This window comes from Lepidochelys olivacea (assembly GCF_965140295.1).
Source record: "Lepidochelys olivacea isolate rLepOli2 genome assembly, chromosome: 2".
Lineage (NCBI taxonomy): Eukaryota > Metazoa > Chordata > Testudines > Cheloniidae > Lepidochelys > Lepidochelys olivacea.
In genome coordinates, this window is record NC_140412.1 from 251,521,338 (window position 1) to 251,537,244 (window position 15,907).

Consider the following 15,907-nt stretch of genomic DNA (forward strand, 5'->3'; position numbering starts at 1 on the left):
GCTGTGTTAATTCATCATGGTTTCCTCCCATTTCCACTGCAATATTGATAGAAGTTTGGTCTAGTAGCCTGAGCATAGGACCAGGAACACTTGAATCCTAATCCTGACTCTATTACTGGCTTGCTGTGTGCAAGTCACTTAACCTCCTTGGTTCAATTTCCTCCTGTGTAAAATAGTTATAATAGCATTTACCTACCTCATAGCAATATTGCAAGGATTGATTAGACAATCTTTGCAAAGCACCGTGAAGATGAAAAGTGCTGTGCAAGAATTATTATTATTAGAGAGGTCTGAGATGAAAGGTTCAGATACTGAACTTGATCGTAACTTCTTCAGAGTTGGTAGTGGTGAAGTGGTGTTAGACTCTAAGAGTTTAGTACAAGCACATCTCTATTATTGTCAATTCAGAGAAGGATGCAAAATTTTCCTACTCCAACCCTAATGTTGCATACCTGAGCTCAATTTCTCCCATCCTTCAGCAAGAATTTCAGCGAGAAAGTCACTCTCTTGAAGAGACAAATAACAACATAGTCGTCAGGTTTGATTTGCATATTTAAATATGTAAATAAACTTGCTTCTAATTTTTCTTTAGAAGTGTTGGCCTGAGTGCAAATGGAAATTATCCTAGTTCATGCTAAAAGTGAATTTTGATACAACATATCTGATTGGATGTCATGAGTATCTGACACCCTATATTTGTGTGGGATTCTGATGCCAGACAAAAAGACTGTGGCTAAATTTCAAAAGAATGTAAAACTAGGACTCAGCCTACTAGCTTCCAGACTTCAGGAAGAAATAGAAGTGATTAAGCAGAATGATTAGATTTCTTCAAAGCCAACATGAAACATTATTCTATGGACCAGTGTTTAAGATTGATGTGACCAGCACCCTTCGGATGCAGACTGGGAATGTAGCCATGGAACGATCCCAACCAACACTAATGAGGAAACTGAGAAATTCAAGGTCACTTCTAAACCTAAATGCCTCATACAGCACATTGCAATGCCTGCTTAGATGCTAGACTGACCATAGGTTAATATATTAATGAGGGCCATGATTGTTCTTCTTATATTAAGTAATGTCTGTGAACAATTATGGTATGAGAATAATCTTGCCCTTATTTCCGATGTTGGATCCTGAGATTGATAATATATTATTATTCTGAAAATAGAACTCAAACACATTACAAGGTTTTATTCTTCGGCAACCTGGGTGAATCAGTATTCATTTCAAAATTACTACATAGCACCTTGAAAAATAATTGGGGGATAAAAAATTGTAATACATCATCATCTTAATTACAGTAAAAATGTACACTGGTGTTTTGTCACTAACCTGCTTAAATCCTGGCATCTTTGTGCCATCTATTACTTCATTTTAATAAAAGCTATGAGCCCCAAATCCTGAAGTTCTTACTACATTTTTATGTAGTTAAAACTCCAGTTTTGCCAGAGTAAGGACTCAGTAATGATGGAGTAAAAACTTCAGCATTTGGCTCTATACTTGTATTAATATGGTAGACTAGGTATAACTCTCCAATACATATGTGTAGTTTCCAACAAGTATCTTTATATGGAGACAAAAATATAAAGATGATGCCTCAGTTAGTCTATATCCCAGATGTACATATAAACATAATTTTTCAGTTGTAATGACTTACTTTAGATAACCAATTCTCATGATTCATTCAACCACCAGTCTTAAATGTCTCACCTAGGCTGAGAGAAGTGGTTTCTTTTTGGAGGAGATGCGTAAATCTGTCCAAAAACTCTTTCTTATATATACAGATAGACAGATTTTTTTTTGTTTTGGGTCCATCTTTTTATGTGTTTATATAATGCCTGGCAATATGGGGCCCAAATCCATGACTGGGATTCTTAGGCATCATCACAGTGCTAAGAACTGAATAAATAATAAATTATTACAATAATAAATAAAATAAGGACTGCTTCTTTACATATTAGCCATACAAAGCTCAAAGAGTCCCCATAGCCTGCTGTGTTATGTCTTGTATATATTGTGACAAAGCTCTGTCCTTGCCGCCGTGGGTCCCACATTTCCTGGCGGATTTCGCTAGCCTCAGAGGCTCACCATGATCCTGCATGTAACCCTTCTCTCTCTAGAGACAAGGGTCACTGTCTACTGAGCCATTTTCATCATAAGCCAGTGAGGGAGGTGAGGTGAAGTTATCCTTTCTTGCACAGTCTCTGTTGTCTCCCAGTCTCAGTGATTAATCAGGGGGTGAAGGTGTGGGGGAGGGAGCCCAGGCCCACCCTCTACTCCAAGCTCCAGCCCAGGGACCCTAATAGTATCAGCTATGGTAGCTGACCTCTTAGAAACATGACGTACAATTCCCTGGGCTACTTCCCCCACAGCAGCCCTCACTTCCTCAAGCTCCACTTCACCCTTACCTCAGGGCCTCCTTTCTTGTGCCTGATATGGTGTGTACTACTCAGCCTCTCCAACAGCGCAACTTCCTCCCACAGCTTCTGACATGCATCCCCACCTGACTAACTGGGAGGCTTTTAACTAGTTTCAGCCAGCCCCTGATTGGCTTCAGGTGTCCCAATCAACCTAGCCTTCTCCCTGCCTTCTGGAAAGTTCTTAAGTGGCCCCAGGTGTCTTAATTGACCTGGAGCAGCTGCCATTTCACTTATCCTGGTACCAGGGATTTGTTTAGCCTGGAGCTAATATATTTCCCACTACTTTTCTATAGCCATCTGGCCTTGCCCCATCACAATATATATCAAGCTATAACACAGTAGGCAGTGGGGACAGCCTAATAATAATTAAACTTCAGCTCTCTTCTTTATAAAGCCCCAATCTTGATCCCACTGAAGTAAACTGAAGTTTTGCCACAGAGTTCAATAGTAGCAGAACTGAGCCTAAATATGAAGAAAAAGAGCAATAATACATTAATATGAAAAAAAAATATATTTTTAAAATATAAAAATGTGTGCCAAATATGCACAATATCTGTCCCACTGAACTGTAAGTATATTTTAGTCCATAAAATAGGGACGGAGAAATTTCTTTGAAATTGTGGATTATATTTGCTCCTGATGCATGAACACAACTTTCATCAGGATTGTGTGCACACAGATTGAAAGAAGAGTGCATCTTCTAGAGTGTTACACTATTCTATTTTAAATTGCATACACCAGACACTGGGAAAATATATGTTTTGCTGCTTTTGAGTTTACACAGCTTAAATCCTTCTAGGCAAGTGGTACCAAATCAGTGCTTCTGTTACAAAAATAGTAGAATGAATTAGCACTCAAGTTTTCTGAAACTATCTTGAAAGAGATTGTTATACTGCCATTATTCAAAAATAACTTGGATGTTGAGGGTTTAATTGCATGGTGTTTTCCATAGGATTACTTTACAACATCCAAATTACATTGTAATAAAAATAATCTCAGTTTTTCCAGATATTTTTCAAAATATTTCTTGATTAATTATTCAGTAAACGAGGTGGGTATCTTGAAGGAGAATCCTGATGCCTCCTTCATAGTTGTGGGATAGGTGAATGTTTAAGGAGCTCCAAAGGGCGAGAGAAGGGATATAGAGCTCTGTAGGCGGGGAGGCCTGACAGAGATACTCTGAACAAACAGAAGGCAGGGATTACAAAGGTCTCCAGATAGGGAGGCCTGTGAGGATGAGTCTACACGGCAAGCAGAAAACTGCAGCAGCAAGTCTCAGAGGCCAGGTTATAGACTCCTGGGTCTCCCAAGAGCTCTAAAAATAGCCATGTAGACATTCAGGCTTGGACTCTGAAGCCCAGGGAGGGGGTGGGCTTCAGAGCCTGAGCTCCTGCCCAAGCCACAGCATCTGCACAACTGGTTTTAGTGCTGTATGGCAAGCACCATGAGCCTGAGTCTGTAGACCTGGGATCGGAGACTTGCTGTGGCTGGTTTCTGCTTGCTCTGTAAATGTATCCAAGAGACCCTGACTAAGCCTGAGTCCTTACACAAGAAGGAGCTGTTGCTGCAACTCAGAGAGGTTTTTGTTTAGGGGCTTCTAAATGTAGCCTGGGCTCTGAGGTAAGAGCCTGCAAACTGTTGTTTAAGTACTTTTCCAGAAGGCACCATTAAAGAGATGCTGATGCAGAGTGTTTGGGTTCTCTCTATAGGCTGTTAAAGTGAACATATTGCTACCTCACTGAGAGGGTAACAAAGGCAGGGTGCTGCAGAGCCACCCCTGGCCTTGATGGGGCACTCAGGAGGCGGCTGCTCTGCTACAGTGACCTGCTTAAAAGAGTTAATTTGTTACTAGTTGCTCCCACAAGCAGTTAAATAGAGTATCATGATTCAAAATGTGATCAGCCAACAGGAGTTTGTTCAGCTGAGGAATGTAAGGGTTCTCTCTTCCAGCTTGTTCCTGCCACTTCAGTTAAACTTAGCATAATTAATCTTTCTCTTAATAATTATTACCTTTTTAATTCACTTTTGGACTCTTCATTAATTATTACTACAAATACACAACAATAGAAATATATGTTGGTTTAGTCCTGACTCCAATGTCAAATACAAATACTGTATACACAAAATATTAGCACACGATATTTGTTAGATTGATGTCAGCAGCATTCCTGCTTTTGCAAGCACTAATTTTTGTTCTGTAATTTGAATAAGGAACTGTCTGTATTGCTAATCAGTTGGATTAAAGAAGTTCTGCCAGCTGTGCTAATGGAGAAGATATACTATATACTAGATTTTCTTTGAATTTATTGAATTTATTATTTATTTAATTTGATTTTATTGAGTATATTTTATACAGATCTTTTTGTGCTCAAGGTATTCCAAAATGTTTTACAATGAGTTAGAATCTATCTTGGATCTGGTTTTAGATTTTGATAAGAAGCTAAGAAGTACATCCTTGCCTTTGGCAAATTTACCAGGAATGTTGACAAAGGCTGACCTTTTATAATGGGCCACAATACAAAATTTGTTGCATTAATACACAAGTAGGAGGATATGACTGTGTCAACAAACCTTGTCAGCTTTAAAAAATATTTTGTATCAAGCCTTTCAGTTTAAATGGGCGATTACTCACAGAATGGAATGATCTAGAAACAAGAGACCATCTGTCTGTCACTATGTCCTTCAAGGTACCAATAGTGAAAAAGGAAGCCACTGTACGTTTATTAATAAACATATTGTGGAGAGGAGGCCTAATGGGAACACAAACAAAGGATTACTGTATTATTTTTTCATGTAGGAGCAGAGACAATTCACTGTGGCCGATATGAATGGAGTTCTTTAATATCAATATGGCTTAAATGTATATATATTAAGAATAATTCCTAATATGACCTAATATGGTTTTAAGGGCCTAAAATTAAGTAGAATAAGTATTAGAACAATAACATACCTATGGGAAGATGGAAGCATTTTAAAGAAGTGGGTGAAGCCACAACCTTATCATCCATCGAAAGAATATGCCCTCTAATCATAATGGTGGTGTCCAGTTTTAGGTTTTCCAAATAGTCTCAGGAGCCAGAAATTCCTTTTTCTATTTTTCTTTGCAGTGTTGTTGTAGCTGTGTTGGTCACAGGATATGAGAGACAAGGTGGGTGAGGTGATATCTTTTAAAGGACCAACTTCCGTTGGTGAAAGAGAGAAGCTTCTGAGCTCCAGAGAGCTCTTCTTCAGGTCAGGTCTTTACTGTCTTTGGTAGGTTTGCAGGCTGTCCCTCTTCCTAGCACAATACACTGTACCTCGGTAAGGAAGTTAAGGCCTCAAGGAAGGGTCAATCTTCAGTGAGCAGTGGCATGGCTTCTTGGTAAGACAGAACAACCATCAAGTGTGCAAAATTGCACCTGCAAAAATTGAGGCCAGTGTTTAAAAATCTGACTATAATCATCGTCCCCTGTTACAATAGAAATGCTCTCTTTTTATAATATTTTCATTTTCCAGATAAACTACTTGGCATAACTGAAGGTGTTCTGTGGAGTTTCCCATTCAAATACTGATCCAGTCAGGCATTGTTTATCTTATGACATTTGGTGGGATCACAAAATAAGGTTATCATGGACTACATGGTCACAATAGTCCCTTCTGGCCTTATAATCAATGAATAAGCATATATATTATACATGAGGGGTAAAGAGAAACCTATCGTGGCAATTAACAAATATATTAAAAGTGTAGTTTATATATGAATATTCCAAGGAGAACAGGAGTAACCAAAAATCCATAGAATTTATTTGGAGTGACCTTGAGCAACATTGAATACTCAAGATTAGGCACTGTCCATGAGCAAACCTATTCATTTCTGTTAATGAGACAGAAAAGAAAGATAAAGATTTAAAAAATGCTGGGCATCATGTTTTATTAGTCACCTAATATAATTATTGACAGGGATCAAGGATATTAAGGTCCAAAAAAGGACTACTTATTATCTTAACACTCTTGAGAGGTATTAAACACATTTGAATTTAATTAGAAAGGAACATCCATGATTTAAGAATAAATCTTGCCTCTATTAATTGTAATAATTAAGATGATTTATTTCCTTAAATATTTCTAGCATTTTGGATAAAAGTCCTTCATAAAAAGTGCACTACTTATTGTCAAAGGCAAAATTACACAATGTGATTATGTAAACCCAGCTGAAAAAAAGTTTTAGGTTATTGCTAGATGGATTTGTGAAATGCCTTCCCTGAGATATTTAACAGTGTTATTGCCTCAGTCACAATGATTCAGATACTAAATTTAAAGGGAGAAAAATAAATTAGTTAATAATAACTAAAAGGGTTTTCTACTGTTTGGCAGTGCAATATGTATATTTTTATGTTCTCAAATTTTTCTTTTTACTGTCAGATTAACTCCTCAAAGATGTGAAACTGATGAGAAAAATCTTGGAGCAGTTCAGGATGATCACATATGATTCAACAAATTATCTCCCTCTATTTCTTCACTGGACAATAAGGTTAGTAATGCTAGGGAAGTCAGGCTTTGGTAATATGGGCTGGATGTTTGCACTCTCATCATTCATGGTCCAGCTAATGCAGTGAACAAGCATACAGCTCCCGAATCAGCAGTGGAGTGGCAGAGTTGAACACTTTTTGCAAGAAGAGGGGTCTTCTAATACTTGCGTGGAAGATGCTGGATGGCTTACAAGTTAGGGGAAAAGAATATCCAGTTAAGACAAAAACAGTCAAGATCACTGTTTCAGAGAAAGCACAAACATGATGACAGGTGAGGCTATGTATCTTTTACAGCACATTACACCTAAATTATGTAGCGGGGACCCTGGGTATTTTACAAATGTACAGTTTTAGATGCTTTAATGAGGGGACTGGGGGCCAGGTATATGGGAGCTAGGAGAGAGGCATGTCCACCAGGGATGACTGTGCAGCACAGAGACACATTCCAATATGAGAGACGGCTGTACAAATGGACAATGTGCACAAGAGTAGGAGGGCTAATCTCTTTCGTTGGAGACTCACTGGAGCAGCCAGGAGGGCATTAAACAATGTAAAGGGAGCGTGCTAAGAAAGCAAATGTGGTTCAAACTCAACATATTGAAAACAAATTGAACCAATGTGACAGATTGTGAAGAAAATTTTTGACGCTAGGAGTCTGGATAAGAAGCAAGAAGAACTGGAAAATCTTATTACGAATAAATTTGAATAAATTACTGAAACCTGGTGGGATGATTCACATGATTGGAATGTTAAAATCACTGCCTATAACCTGTTCTGGAAGTATATGGTGAATAAAAGAGATGGGGGCGGCACTCTACATTATATACCTCATTACCTGTTTTAAAGTTACTAATAGCTCAGAAGTGCAGGATCTTGAATGTATATGGATCGGTGTACTAACTAGCAAAGCCAAGGAGGGGGTACTTACAGACCACTGAATCAAACCAGAGGACAGGGTGGTTTACCTGTCAGTAATGTGTGGAAAGGAAAACCATGGCGGCCTTCAACATGGGAGACATGCTGGTGGTCTCATGCAGCTAGTCCTACAACATCACTGAAGTTTATAAAAATTACAAATATTAATTTGCTAACAAAATATATTGTACCCAAGAAAAGGCAACTCTCTTTTGGGCCTCATTAGGATGAATAAAGATAAATTGATTGCTGGACTAGAAGTTAGTGGTTGCTTAACAACCAGTGATCATGACCTCATTATATTCAATATAAGCAAAAATGGCACTCCCAACCAATAGTATATATACTTAGTGCTTCAAAAGGGCTAATTTCCCACACTTGAAAACAGATGTCGAAAAAATTGGAGAGGGTGCAGAAAAGAGCTACAAAATGATATGGGGGTTGGAGAAAATGTCTTACCATGAGAGACTTAAAGAGCCCAATCTGTTTAGCTTAGTCAAAAAAGAGAGGGAGAAAGAAAGAGGTGACTTGATTATAATGTGTAAGTGCCATTACGGGGAGAAATTCTGGGCACCAAAGGGCTCTTGAACATAGTGGAGAAAGGCATAACATGGAAGAACCAATGGCTGTACATTGAAGCCAGATAAATTAAAATTAGACACACATTTTTAATAGTGAGGGTGATTAACCACTGGAACAAACTACCGAGGGAAGTGACATATTCTCCACTTTAAATCAAAACTGGATGTCTTTCTGGAAGATATGCTTTAGCCAAACAAGTTATGTTTTAGACAAGTGCAAGTTATTGGGCTCAATATAGGGGTAACTGGGTGAAATGTAATGGCCGTTGGTATACAGGAGGTCAGACTAGAAGATCCAATTGTCCTTTCTGGCCTTAAACTCTGTGAAGTCTGTATTGGCAGAACTAAATGAGCTCTGCAGGTAAAGCATCTACTTTACCTTAATGGCACATAAGCCATTGATAGAGATCAACAAGCAGGAATTTGTGTACATTACAACATTTTATTGTGTTCAAATGAGACTGAGGAGTCAAGTTAGCTGACATGATGCTGACCACAACTGACTAGTTAGTGAGTGTAGACTGGGGCAAATAGTGTCAGCTAATCATGATTAAGCCTTCAAAGTATAGTAGGCACTGGGCCTGCAGATTCCTAAGGAATTAAACCTTTATTAGCTGACATGATGCTGAACATGATTTGCCCTGTTCTATTTTGACAAAAAGGCTTAACATTTTGCTAATACAAAACTTTAAACACTAGGTAAATGTACACCTTGTTCCTGTAGTGCATTCTCCTCTGGCTCCTGGCCTCTACTTGCTAGCTTTCACGCCCCCAGTTAAGAGTTGCCTGGTCACCCACCCCCTCAAGACCTGTGGCTGATGCATATGTAAGATAGATGAACTCTGAACTGTATAGGGTAGTTTTCTGCTCTTTAAACACTATGGGTATATTCTGTGTTCTGCCTCTTGAGAGGTTGCAGCACAGAAGGCACAGCCTGGTGTGCAGGGTGGCGCAAGGGTGTCTTTACGTCATGTTTGTGCCCTCTGGTTTTGGACTGTAGCTGCTCTAACTTACAGCTGCCTCACCTGGGCTGCTTATGGGCTGTTCAGCGGCCCAGATTTCCTGTAGCGCTCAGCACTATGGGTATATACACCAGGGCTATTGAGGGTAGAGTACAGTGCTTGTCAGCTCTATGCTGATTCTGTGCAAGGGGAATTCTTCTCTGGCCTCTTGCAGCTTCTGTATGACCTCTGTGCACTGCCACAATAGTGTATAGGGGCCAGAGCGGTGAGCAGAACTGGCCTCTTGCAATTTTGCAGATATAAACTTATACCTTCTTGTGCAAGCCTCCCTCATTGCTGCAGACCTCAGTAGCTTCTCCCTGGCTCCCACTCTTCCAATTCAGGACTGCCTGGTTCCCCACTTACCTAAGATCTATGAATGATGTGAAGCTAAGGTAGGTGCTGGTCCTGTGATGCTCACTAAACTCCATCAGGGCTGGCACCTTCTCCTGGATGCCTCTCTAGACTCCAGTGGCTCCTAGCTACATGGAATCCATTCCCATTCTGACAAAGAAGATAAAAAACAGAAGGGAGCATATTTGGTATTATATTGGTTATATCATTGATTTGTGTGGCAACTTTAAAAAGAGAATTATGTGGCAAGTTGCATGCCCACATAATGGTATAGCACAGGTGAGAGAATATGTACACTGCTTCTTTAAAATCATAGCAGAAAGCCAAGGAGGAATGAGATGGGGAAGGTTCAAGGAAAAAACTCTCTAGTGAAGAGGAGAGACAGTAAATTTAGGGATCAAAGTTTTCTTTTTCAAATAAAGCTGTTTGTTTGGTTTTAGAGGAAAATGACTCTTTCTGTGAATCTTCACCATTGTTACATGATAAATGAATGTGATGATACGCTACCAGGCCTTTGAGACATTAATTCAAGGGTGTTTATGAGAACAGGATGACTGTAGAAGCATAGCAGTCAGTTGTCCTGTGGTGGCTGGCAACCCTGCCGGATAGCTTCAAGTGTCTGTTGCTGCATTATGATCTCCCTTGGTCTGTGGGGTTGCCTCTGAGGGAAAAAGTGAAGCCATGTATTTAGAGTCTTCACACTCTAATGAAGAACAAAGGAAACATATGCTGCCTTACCTTTTCCAGAAAGGTATACAGTTTATGGTTTAATTTAGCATTTTGCTGCACAGTTGTAGCTAGCAGATTACCACAACAGAGCGACCCAGGCTGAAAACATTTGGGATTACGTGATTCACACATGTCAAAAAACTGAAAGGATGATGGGCACTGATATGAATGAAATGCCATTTACAAATATTCTTGTTGAATCTAGACCGGAGATTGATTGATCTGTCTTTCTCAAGTTAAAATGCAATTACTGTAATGGCTTCAGCCCACTAAATGAGACTTTGAAATGATCACCCTATAAATAATGTTAATATGTGTAATAGTGTTGAATAACTGGATTATGATTTGATATAAATTTAAATGTTGCCATTTGTTTTTCATCTCCCACAATTAGGGTTTAATTCTGTAAGATGCTGGGAATCACCTGTGAGCTGCTGAATAGCCTAATTCCCATTAACATCAGTGGGAGCATTTAGCAGCTCACAGGACTGGGCTCTTAGGCCCCACTCTTGTGAACATTTAAGCATGTGCTGGATTTAAGCAGGTCAAAAGTCACATTAACCATGTGAGTAGTCCCACATTTGTTGTTCAGCACCCACAGTTTGGTGTAGTAAAGGATAGAAAGGAAGACATGATCCACAAACAGACACTAGTCACATTTAGAATTTTAAGAATGTTTCCTTCTCTGAGAGGTTTGCAGTTAAGAGGCGGATCTGACTGAAATCAGTGGGAGCACTTTCCAACTTGAGTAGTGTCAGCATTTTTTAGTAGTATCAACTGTAAGCATGTGCAGCCCCAATTACACCAGTTAAGGATTTGTCTCAGAGTTTTCTTGGGCTCTAATCCTTGCATGTATGTAATTCAATCTTACATGGAAGTTTAGGATGCTGGACATGTTTGAAGGGGCATCTTGGTGCTGAAAAGTTGTTTTAACACTTATTCTTTCCCAAATAAAATGGAAATGAACAAAATTTTAAAATTCTGTTCCATTTTAACAACTGTGCAAGCAGCACAGACTTCTGCCCATGAGCAGGTTGCTGCCCATAAAAATAGTATGGCAGCCACCACCATGGCTGGGTGTCTTTCCCAATCTCCCACTTCCCATGCATGTGCATGACCACCTGTGACACAGAGGCTCCTTGGTAATTCACTAGTGTATGTCAGCTACTCATGTCAAGTCTGCACCTAACACACTGTTGTAATAATCTGCATCTCAAAGATGTCATGTAAGGTATCATATACAAATTGGTAATGTGATGGTCCCAAAAATCGTTGTGTGGTTTATGTATGGGGTGTGTACAAAGAGTTATAAATATGTGCTCGAATTATGTTCTTAAAATGTGTTTGACAAGCAGTGCATAAGCCCAGTCTGCCCCAGTTAAAGGAATGTGTGTTTGCTTGTCTGACCAGTCTGCTCGTCAGGCAGAGACAATGAAAGTACATTTTCATAAAAGGTAAGCAAAGTCATCAATCTAGAGCAGTGGTGGGCAACCTGTGGCCTTGGGGCTGCACGTAGCCCGTCAGGGTAATCCGCTGGCAGGCCGCCAGATAGTTTGTCTACATTGACTGTCCACGAGCACAGCTGCCTGCAGCTCCCAGTGGCTGCAGTTTGCCATTCCCGGCTAATGGGAGCTGCGGGAATTGGCACGGGCCACAGTGATGTTCTGGCTGCCGCTTCCCACAGCTCCCATTGGCTGGGAAGGTGAACCGTGGCCACTGGGAGCTGTGGGCAACCATGCCTGCGGACAGTCAATGTAAACAAACTCTCTCACAGCCCACCAGTGGATTACCCTGATGGGCTGCGTGCAGGCTGTAGGTTGCCCACCACTGATCTGGGGGGGGGTATGATGGGGTGTTCACTCCAACAGTGGCACTGATGGGGTTAAGGTGGCAAGAGTGGCTGTTTAGCCATAGGCTGCACCTCCTGGGGAGCTACGGGACAATGAGAATGAAGCTCAGCTGGGGAGAAACAGCTGGAGCTTCTATGAAACCTGGGAATTGAGGATAAAAAGGGGCTGCAGGGAGGTGAGCCTGTAGTCACACTCCCTGATACCAGGGGGAGAGTAGGAGCCTGACAAGGCAGTGTAGGAAACAGCCAAGGAAAGGAGCAATAAAGTCTGACAGAGTATAGACCTGAACTGCTGATTTGAGGGTCTCTGGATTGGATCCTGGAGAAGAGGGCAGGCCTGGGCTCCCCTACCAGCCACTGTGGGAGTGGCACAGTCAGTGCAGTGCATATGGAGAGTGCCTGAGACTGTGTGGAAAGCGACTCTGATGATACCCCGACAGGGGAGGACAATTGTGAGATGGCTGGAGGGCTAAGCTACAAAGGAGAGGTGCTACAGCTCCTGACTAGCAAGAGAGGGGCTGTAGAATGAGTGACTGAGGCAATTGGCTGAGCAACCTCAGGACAGGGTTCAGACGAGGAGAGCTAATTCCCCAGAGAAGCATGAGGAGGCACCATGGAGTGATGAGTAGCACACCCTGTTCCAGGGAGACAGCCTCTCAGCTATCACAATGTGGAGAGGAGATTGCAAAAATTAATACGACATCAGCTCCCTGGTGGACACAGCAAGCTGAGCCTCCAGGAAGGCTTTCTGCCTCTTGAAGCAAGGTCCATGAATCTTGAGAAGATATAAGGAGAGAGAAAAAGCCATTTTGGCATCATTCACCTAAACAGACAAAGGGACTGAGCACTCTGAGCTCTGTGAAGCATCCTGGACAGAGACTGGTCATCCATGCTGGAAAAGAGACTTAGTGAGAAACACTTCTTTGAGCAAGAGAATCTAATTTGTTAAATGAGGTTTTAATCTTAGAAGTGTATTTTTAATTTTGTTTACATGTAACCATATCTGTCTTTATTCCTTATATTTGGTATCTTGTAATCCTATGTCCTTTTGTGAAATAGACTTGTTTTACTTTTGCTATAAATTGCAATTCAGTGCTGTGACTGAAATACCAGTGTTTGTCAAACCCCAGTGAAATTAACGAGTTGCTGTTTACTGACTCTTTAAAGGAACCATAAACTCTGAGTGTTCCAGGAGAAGACTGGACACTTCAGGGCTGACAATTTTGGGGAAGTTCAGGACTGGAAGGATGTTGGGGTCACTCTGTGAAATAACTGGGCAGTGGAAGCTAAAGTGTGACCTGGATGCTTGTAGACTGGCTGTTGGTATCCAGGTTGTGACCCACAGAAGCATAGCATTTAAGGTACCCAGAATGGCAGGGCAGGCAGTGATGCAACCCCTTAATGGTTTGGGTTGAACCCCAAAGTGTCACACCAGCAGAAACCCATGTACCTCCATATAAAAAAATGCATGACTCCTACCTAATACTAGTTGCACTAGATATTGGAGTGCCTGCTATGTGGGCTTGAAAACTAACTGGGAATTTAATTTTAATTGTTGATTTTTTAAAACAAAAATGGACCCAGGAGAGGGCAAGGGGAGAGTTTCTGTCTCTTGAGGCCTGCAGAGATTTAGACTTGGGAGATGGTCTCCTGTATTCTTGGAGTTTGAAGAGAGTTTAGTGTTTGGAGGCCTGGCACAGGCACAAATGAAAGGAGATGGAAACACAGGCTGGCCTCACTAGGAGCACCCTGAAGCCTCATGGGTGGCTATCAGGTATCAATCCATGCAGCAAGAATTGAAGGTACAGAAAGAGAAAATTTGGTCTTACCCATGTGTAGCAGGGTGGTTACCCACTCCTGCCCTGTGCAGCTTAAAAGCTAGCCTTGGGAGAGAGCCAGGGCTGAGGCCAAGAAAAGTTAGGCTAATTGGGGAAATGGGCTGGGCTATGCCCCAATCAGGCTGCAGTTGGGCCTATAAAGGGGCTGCTAGGCTGAAGCTTAGCCAGTCTCTCTCTGCATTCAGAGAAGGAAGGACCTGGTTGCAGGGACTTGAGGGAATACCTAGACTGGAGCAGAGCTGAGGGGGGAAAGGCCAGGGGAGCTCCAGCCTAGAAACCCCCAGGCTGTGAGGCCTAGGTTAGGGGCTGTTAGGTACTGGGATTGCCAGGGGGCAGCCCATGGGTAGACAGAGGCAGCAGGTCCAAACCCCCTCGCCTGTGATGAGTGGCTGATACACTGCAGTCTGCCCTGGGGAGCAGGGCTAAGCGATGACTGGCAGTAGCCAAGACTGAGGTGAGGTGGGGGTAGTGGGTGGGGGTTCCCTGGGGAGGGGAGACCCTCAGGGAGTGTTGGGGTTTACTGCCAGAGGGTAGCACCCCAGTGGGAGGAGGCACTGGGTCCAGGGAGGGACTGGGGCCGGCGGTAAGGCAGATCACCAGTCGGCAGAGGGTGCTCCAGAGGCTGACGAGCTAATTCCCAAGGACAACCAGCAGGAGGCACCGCTGGATGAGTCCGGCTCTATTACACCATGACATTTCTTTCTATGACCTTCCAGCTCAGACAGTTTCATGGTGGGTCATTCCCTGTCCTCATGACAACTGGAGGCAAACCAGATCTTTGCTGTGAGTATGCATTTAGGACCACCCTGAAGGAAGTTCTCTCCAAGATGATAGCTTCCAAGCTGAATAACACTAACTAAATACAAGATTAAAAGTTTTATTCAACTCAAACCATTTACAGCAGAGCCTTGACATCAAATTCAAGGTCAAGCTGCCTGACATGGAGAGTCCTAGAATGAAAAGTCACAGGTAAGACAGAATTTTCCTTCAGTCCCTTTCATGTCAAAGAATTTCCACAGTGGGATATACAAAGCAGTAAACCATTTCTAGGGAGGCAGGACAATTCAATTTACCTATGTAGAACTGAAAAGGCACTTACGGGTTGTGGAGCACCCTATTCTATAACAATCTTTTGCCATGCACTGTCTCAGCAGGTGTGAGGCTGTCGACACTTTTGTGTTAGAAAGTGTGGATGGAAGAGCCTGTAGTAGTTTTACAGATGGGTGTGATGGCTCCACCCACAAAATCGCTGCTCTTTCCATAGAGTGCATAGTAAGGAGAGGCGTTGTACTGGAGGCTTTAAATGTCTCTGCTATATGCACCTGTATGTATTTTTGTATAGGCTGTGTTCATATCTGTCTTATGCATTTCAACTTTCTTAGGATGTTTGGATTCAACCAGAAGGGCAATAATACCACTTCCTATTCTATTAGGAAGATTGTGATGACTTTGGACATGCCTTATATGCAGTTGACCCACCAATCAGCTTTGAGCTCTTTAGAATGTGGACTGATAGAAAACCTGTGCCTTTAGAGTTGGATCTGTTTGAAAATCTGTGTTCTACCTGACTGACCCCTCCCTTCAGATATTGAAGTAATCTTTCTTTCACTGCAGTCTGCCTGCCTGCCTGCCTGCCATTGGTTGAACATTCTAAGGCCACCATTTTCGTTTTCACAGCTCTGATTCCTTGCGGCCGCCATTTCTTTTCT